Source organism: Myotis davidii, unplaced genomic scaffold (assembly GCF_000327345.1).
Source record: "Myotis davidii unplaced genomic scaffold, ASM32734v1 scaffold767, whole genome shotgun sequence".
Classification (NCBI taxonomy): domain Eukaryota; kingdom Metazoa; phylum Chordata; class Mammalia; order Chiroptera; family Vespertilionidae; genus Myotis; species Myotis davidii.
In genome coordinates this window covers 28,793-36,047 of record NW_006297810.1, presented here as the reverse complement: position 1 = coordinate 36,047, position 7,255 = coordinate 28,793, and the positions used below count along the sequence as shown (strand labels likewise).

The 7,255-nt window shown below is 41.5% G+C and overlaps 1 long non-coding RNA gene across 1 annotated transcript in view; it reads right to left on the bottom strand.

The window, feature by feature from the left end:
- The window catches only part of LOC107184620, a 10,451-nt gene extending 3,202 nt beyond the window's left edge, over positions 1-7,249 (bottom strand). The window contains exons 1-2 of the long non-coding RNA XR_001515520.1: positions 7,143-7,249; positions 500-505 (exon numbers count right to left, since the gene is read on the bottom strand). This is a non-coding gene — a long non-coding RNA (uncharacterized LOC107184620). The remainder of the gene's footprint in view (positions 1-499; positions 506-7,142) is intronic.
- Positions 7,250-7,255: the final 6 nt, after the last annotated feature.

Genomic DNA, 7,255 nt, shown 5'->3' with positions numbered 1-7,255 from the left:
CCCAGTGGTTCAGCCTCCCCAATTACCTGAGGAGGACACTCTTGGTGCACCCCCTTGTGGTCTTTGTGCACAGTCTTGTTGTAGTTAAGCCTTGATTGTTGTAACACTGGGAGGGATTGGCCTCCAGGCCAATTGGCTGTGAGAATCAGCTGTGTCTGCAGTGGGAGAACTTCTTTCCTAAAGCTCTAGGGACGTGCTAATCTAGCCTCTGCCTGAGGCTATCCAGCAAAAGCCTCTGTGCAAGGCTTGGGTGGGGCGGGTCCGAGGGGATCAACAGGGTGGGCAGAGCAAGCAGTTATGGCTGCTCTCAGTCCTGCCTTCATAGGCCCCGCTTCTCAGTGTCCCAGCAATTGCGGCAAGTACCTCCAAGAGAAAGCAGCCCTCGAGTTCCGACTGATGCCAGACAGTCCTGTTTCTCCCGTATGAGTCTAGGTTCCCAGAGACTCTCCCGGAACTGGAGCTCAGAGCCTGAGAATCCCTCCCGATTGAAAAAGACAACCGCACCCTCAGCCACCAGCCCACTCCGCGTGTGCCTCTGTGCCTTAGTATTTTACTTCTGCACCGCACCTCCTCTGAGTCTTGGTATGCTTTTCTCTTTCCTTCTAGTTGTAGAATTTCTACTCAGCCAGCCTTCCTGTGGTTCTGGGTGATGTCCGTTCTTTTTTATCGAACCTGGGACCTTTCAGTCCGCAGGCCGACGCTCTATCCACTGAGCCAAACCGGTTTCGGCGAGTCTTTTAGTTGTATTTTTGAAGTGGTTGTGTGAGGCAGCAAACTCCAGTGTTTACCTATGCCGCCATCTTGGTTTCTCTCAGCAAAACATTATTGAGCACTTTACTTATTAATGCTTTTTACTCCCCTGCCCACCCCCACACACACAAACTTAGAAAAACAACTGGTAGGAATATGTTAATTTTAATGTTCTAAGTACAACATAAATAATTGTTGATTGTTTGCAACTAATTTCAAAGCTAAATTCTGTTTTTTAATTTAATTATTTTCATATAATTCCATAGTAGTTTTTTATAACATTGAAAAGGAAAATGGGGGCAGGGGGCTTGCAACCTAGCTCAGTATCTGGTTAAAACTGGAGTCTTACTTCTCCACTCTGACTGACAGGCAGAGCTGCAGAGCCTAACCCCTAGGTCCCACTAAGACTGACTTGGGCAGAGCTGTGGGGACCCTCAGGGGCCCGTCACAGGAGGAGATGCATAGGTCAGAGCCTCCCCACAAGTTGAGTTCAGGCTTTGGATCTGGAATTCTCCTGGACTAACAGATCTGCGAAATAAAGGTTAAAATTTCCTCCCTCAGAGTGCTGGCTGATTGTCCTCATGTGCATTCTGCCACAACAACATTAGTGAATAACCTTTGTGTTCTTTTATTTTGTTCTTTTTTTATGTGTTTTTCGGTTAATTTTTTTTCAAATTGCAAGATATGTACTTGGAAGGAGAGGTGATTGCCTTGAAAAAGGAGAAAAGAGAAAGACAATTCACTGTGAAAGTAAGTCTTCCTCACCACATTCCTCCAGCCTTCCAGTCAGCCTCCCAGAGGCAACCAGTTACCAGTTTCTTGTAACTCTTTACAGAAACATTTTTTCATGTATAAGTATATATTTTCCTGCAACTTGATTTTTTTTTCATTCAACAGTATGTCTTAAAGCTGAGTCCACATCAATAAGCAGAGATATACCCCATTCTTTTTCAAGACTACATAATATCAACTGTACTGTGGACAAAAAAGGGGGCTACATACTAAACAAGCTTAGAGGAGGCCAAAACCAGAGACTAAAAGTTACCACACAAGGGTGGACTGAATGTAAACATTCCTAACTAAAAGTGAGCCATGGTGAGAAGACATGTCCTAAACCTGTAGCTTCCTTGTGAAAAGTCAGTCTTTAACTTTGAAATTATCTATTGTCTTTGTGCATCTAAGACAGTGATGGCGAACCTTTTGAGCTCAGTGTGTCAGCATTTTGAAAAATCCTAACTTAACTCTGGTGCCGTGTCACATATAGAAATTTTTTGCTATTAGCAACCATAGTAAAACAAAGACTTATATTTTTGATATTTATTTTATATATTTAAATGCCATTTAACAAAGAAAAATCAACCAAAAAAATGAGTTCACGTGTCACCTCTGACACGCGTGTCATAGGTTCGCCATCACGGATCTAAGATAACACACCTTTGAAATATCAGAGTAATTTATTTTCCAGACCCCTCCAAAAGCCAATCACGGGCACCAGAGCACAAAACCACATTGTTATGTTGTTCCCTACATACCATCTATATGTGCTATAAATGTTAACTATCAATGTAAACAAAGTACATGTCTCTTTGTTTACTTTTTATCCAATCTCTGGGATTTCCCCACTTTGCTTTCTCCTGCCTCCCTAATCTACCAGCATTGAATTTCATGTAATCCTTCTTACATCTCCTCCTTAGGTTCTAATGCAGTGATGGTGAACCTATGACACGCATGTCAGAGGTGACACGCGAACTCATTTTTTTGGTTGATTTTTCTTTGTCAAATGGCATTTTTTTAAAAATATATTTTATTGATTTTTCACAGAGAGGAAGGGAGAGAGATAGAGTTAGAAACATCGATATGAGAGAGAAACATCGACCAGCTGCCTCCTGCACATCTCCCGCTGGGGATGTGCCTGAAACCCAGGTACATGCCGGTCGGCAAACTCATTAGTCAACAGAGCCAAATATCAACAGTACGATTGAAATTTCTTTTGAGAGCCAAATTTTTTAAACTTAAACCATATAGGTAGGTTCATTGTTATTAACTGAATTAGGGTACTCCTAAGCTGGCCTTTGCTAAAAATGTCCTCAATCTGATTGAGGTACATTCGCTGAGGTCGACCCCTTCCAACTCTGCCATCTACACTCGTCTATGTGAAACAAGTATACAAGACGAGTGTGGATGGCAGAGTTGGAAGGGGTCGACCTCAGAGAACGTACTTCAAAACAATGTACCTCCCCAGCGCTGTGTATCCCACGGCCCACCTGCGCCTCGTCTCCAGTCTCCCGACCTACCGACACCACCCACTTCTTCTAACACCACTTCTTCAAAATAGACTTGCCAAGGCCGAAAACCAACTTCTGCACATGGGCCACGAAGTTTCAATCGCACTGTACATGCGTGCCCGCACGTGGTATTTTGTGGAAGAGCCACACTCAAGGGACCAAACAGCCGCGGTTTGCCAACCACTGGGATAGAGCATCAGCCTGCAGACTGAGGGGTCATGGGTTCAATTCCAGCCAAGGGCATGTACCTTTATTGTGGGCTCGGTCCCCCACTGGGGATGTGCAGGAGGAAGCTGATTGGTATTTCTCTCTATCCCTCTCTCTTCCTCTCTATCAAAATCAATAAAATAAAATAAGCTGTAAAACTGACATTCTTGGGAGCATTTCTTTCAATTTGCTGAAATTTTGCTTCCCAGCAATTGTTATAAATTTGGCTCAAATAAATGCTTTTAAGACTTTTTCTTAGGCTGGATGTTCTTTCATCAAAGGTACCACAAATTATTTCAATTATGTCAATCATGGACAATATCATATTACAATCACCATCAAAGTCATTCTGTTATCTTGTCCTTAATATCTAATTCTAATAATAGGAAGTCATTTGCACATTATTGCTTTTTAATCCAAAACTCTTTTTTTTAAAAATATATTTTATTGATTTTTTTACAGAGAGGAAGGGAGAAGGATAGAGAGCCAGAAACATCGATGAGAGAGAAACATCAATCAGCTGCCTCCTGCACACCTCCTACCGGGGATGTGCCCGCAACCAAGGTACATGCCCTTGACGGGAATCGAACCTGGGACCCTTCAGTCCGCAGGTCAACGCTCTATCGACTGAGCCAAACCGGTCAGGGCCCCAAAACACTTTTTAAAAAATATTTTATTCCAAGAAAGGAGTAATGCTTTAATTGCTAAGCTACTGTTTGTGTAGTCATGAGCCACATAATGACTTTTCTTTTTCAGTAGTTGCATAAGATTATAATGAATCATTATCACCAAGATACGTCTTAATGTTGTGGGACAATGCCTAGGTGTGCAGCAGGCTATACCATCTAGGTTTGTGTAAGTGCACTCTGTGATGTTCCTACAAAACCCAAATTGCCTAACAGGGCATCTCTCAGAAGGTGTCCATGATTAAGTGGTGCAAGACTGTAATCAATTTCCAGATCCTCAGTTGTGCTTTTGTGGTAAACTTGCCCACCCCCTGCGACCCCCCGCTTTTTTTTTTTAGAGTGAAAGAGAGCAAGGTGGAGATAGAGAGAAAGAGACATCAATGTGAGAGAAACACCAATTGGTTGCCTTGTCTATGGTGCCCCAACCAAGGATCAAACCCGCCTGTGCCTGACTAGGATCAAACCAGACGCTCCAACTGAGCCATCTGACCTGGACAAAGCTGCCCTTTTCACATGGACGCTTCTCTTACTGTAAAAACAAAGTAGGCATGATGTCTATCAAAATAACAATCTGAAATACTGGTGTCAGTTTAACATAAATGAATGACTCTATGACTGGATAGTGCTAACTTAAAAGGCCTTTCAAAGTGAGAGGCACCAAGCACTTATTTCACATCACTAATTGAGATGTACTAATTCAGGCAGAAGCCCAAATAGTGTTCCAATTAGGAGACAAAGGCAAGTTGTATTTATGAGAAGGGAAGGGGAACAATTACTTTTATAGAAGCAAGGCACTTCTGTTGATCAAGATATGCTAACATAATGATGCTAATTATTTGTATGCAAAGGAACCACTGAGCTAAAGCCAGCCCGTGATGCTAATTCTAAAAAATGGTTTTCATTTCAATCAGATATTCTCAGTCGAGTTGTAATAACTGTCTTCTTATTATCTTTGTAAACAGTTCTTTTCAATATGATGTTGCTTTAGGCCAACTCCAAAATTTATTTTGTACTGATTATCTGTTTTAACATTCCAAACTTTGAGTCATAAAACGTGTGTGGCAGTTCCTCTGGGATGGTAGCTCCGTCTCCATTTTAAAGTGGCTCCATTTAGCCCTAGCTGGTGTTGCCCAGTTGGTTGGAGCATCGTCCTGTGCAACAGAAGGTTGCATTTTCAATTCCCTGTCTCGGCACATACCCAGGTTGTGAGTTTGATGCCCCAGGCTTGTGTACAAGAGGCAACCGAATGATGTCTCTCTCTCTCTCTCTCTCTCTCTCTCTCTCTCTCTCTCTTTCTCTCTCCTTTATTACCTCTCTAAAATCAATACAAAAATAAAGTGGCTCCATTTATATTATTGCTTACAATAGCAACTTTCTTCAATCCTTTATTTTCAACAAAAACTAAAGGAAGACCCAACTAGGATGTCAACTGATGGGTCCTTAAAATAATTTTTTTAATGACAGAGAGAACGTCTTTTTTCTTTTCTTTTCTTTTTCAACTTGATTTAGGACAAAAAAATGTGTGTTGTTTTAGGTCACCCAGTTTGCATTACTTTCTAACAGTAGGCCTAGGAAATGAATACAGATTTCTATATAATTTTTAGCATGAAATTCCCAGAGTTCAAAATAATGGAGAGACAGCATTAAACAAAACTTCTATTTTTATCTCAGTTTTGACGTTAACCAGTTTTCTGCTGGAAGCCGGTCCATCCTTGCTGCTTGACACAGTCACTGCAGGGAAGAAACATCTGCACAACATATGTTTCAAGGGACTTGGCGTATATGGCATACTATTCTTAATATGTTTGCTCCCCCACTTAGCGCTATGTGTTTTAAACAAGACCACCTCCCCAAGTAAGGCTATTTCCCCAGGTGAGGATTTTTTCCCTGGAGTGAGGGATTAACAGGACTAAGGAAGAGAATAAATCAGTAAAACCCCCTAGTGTTACAAAAATACCATGTACTACTTATGAAGAACTTGGACTAAGACTGTTGGCAATAAATTTGGGACTTGTTGGGCCCACATCCCCAGGGGTATGCCCACCAGAGAAAGCACCAAAGCCTATACCCCTAGAGACTCACCAACAAAGGGAAGTCCCCGGGAAGGCAAGCAGCGAGGCTGGGAGGACATAACCTTTACTGGGTATGATAATCTCCTTCAGTCACTTCCTTGTAGCTTATCAGTAGAGCAGGAACCTTAAAATAGCCCTTATAATGAAACACAGAGATTAACCTAGACAGGATTAAACTCAACAGAACTAGATTAACAAACGCCCTAACATTTGGAATAGAATGGATAGGATTAAAATCAACTGGTATAAATACAGATGTAACAGGACAAAAAAGACCCAACTTGGCTGTTGAACCTGGCTAGAACCTGGCTAGAGAACTTGGCTAAGCTGCTGATCAACTGAAAATGTCTCAGTGTCATTCCTTCTTTGCCAACTCCGTCCACACCTTTGGGAACCCCTGGACCTGCTGGGGTTGGACCCCACCGTTTTCTCAACATTTACATCAATAAAATTGAAAAAGGAAGAAACAAAAACTGGCCTACTCTAGCAAAAAGTAATATTCATCTTGAGATTCATGAGCTGTTTTTAAAATTACTTTCTATAACATTAAATGAGATAGTTCTATAAAATTCTACTTTTCACATATTATTAATTAAAATGTGTAATACATTGTGATAATTTAATCAAAGAGTTAATGATTTAATTCATTTTTCATTGATAAAAAATATTAATACTTAGGTTTATATGCCTAGAGATTTCAATTTAAAATTTTAATATATGTACCTATTTTTTGTTGCACAGCAATATCATTGGATGATGGCTAAAAGACTTTTAAGATAACTATAGGGAGAAACCAAGATGGCGGCATAGGTAAACAAGGTAAATGCTGCCTTGCACAACCACTTCAAAAATACAACTAAAAGACAAAACGGACATTATCCAGAACCACAGGAAAGCTGGCTGAGTGGAAATTCTACAACAAGAAAGGAAAGAGAAAAGCACAGTGAGACTCAGAGGAGGTGCATAAGTAAAGTGCAGAGGTACGGATGGCTGAACAGAAAGGGCTGGCAACTGAGGACTCGTTTGTCTTTTTCAATAGGGAGGGAATCTCAAACTCGCAACTGCTCTGAACACCAGTTCTGGGCGAGTCTCTGGGAACCCAAACTCATATGGACTACAACAAGACTGTGCATACAGCCCACAAAGGAGTGAACCAAGAGTGTCCACCCCAGGTAACGGGGAGGATGAGCCACTGGGGCCCTATAGGACACCTAGCACAGAAAGCCACTCTATCAACACAGGGAAGCAGCCAAAA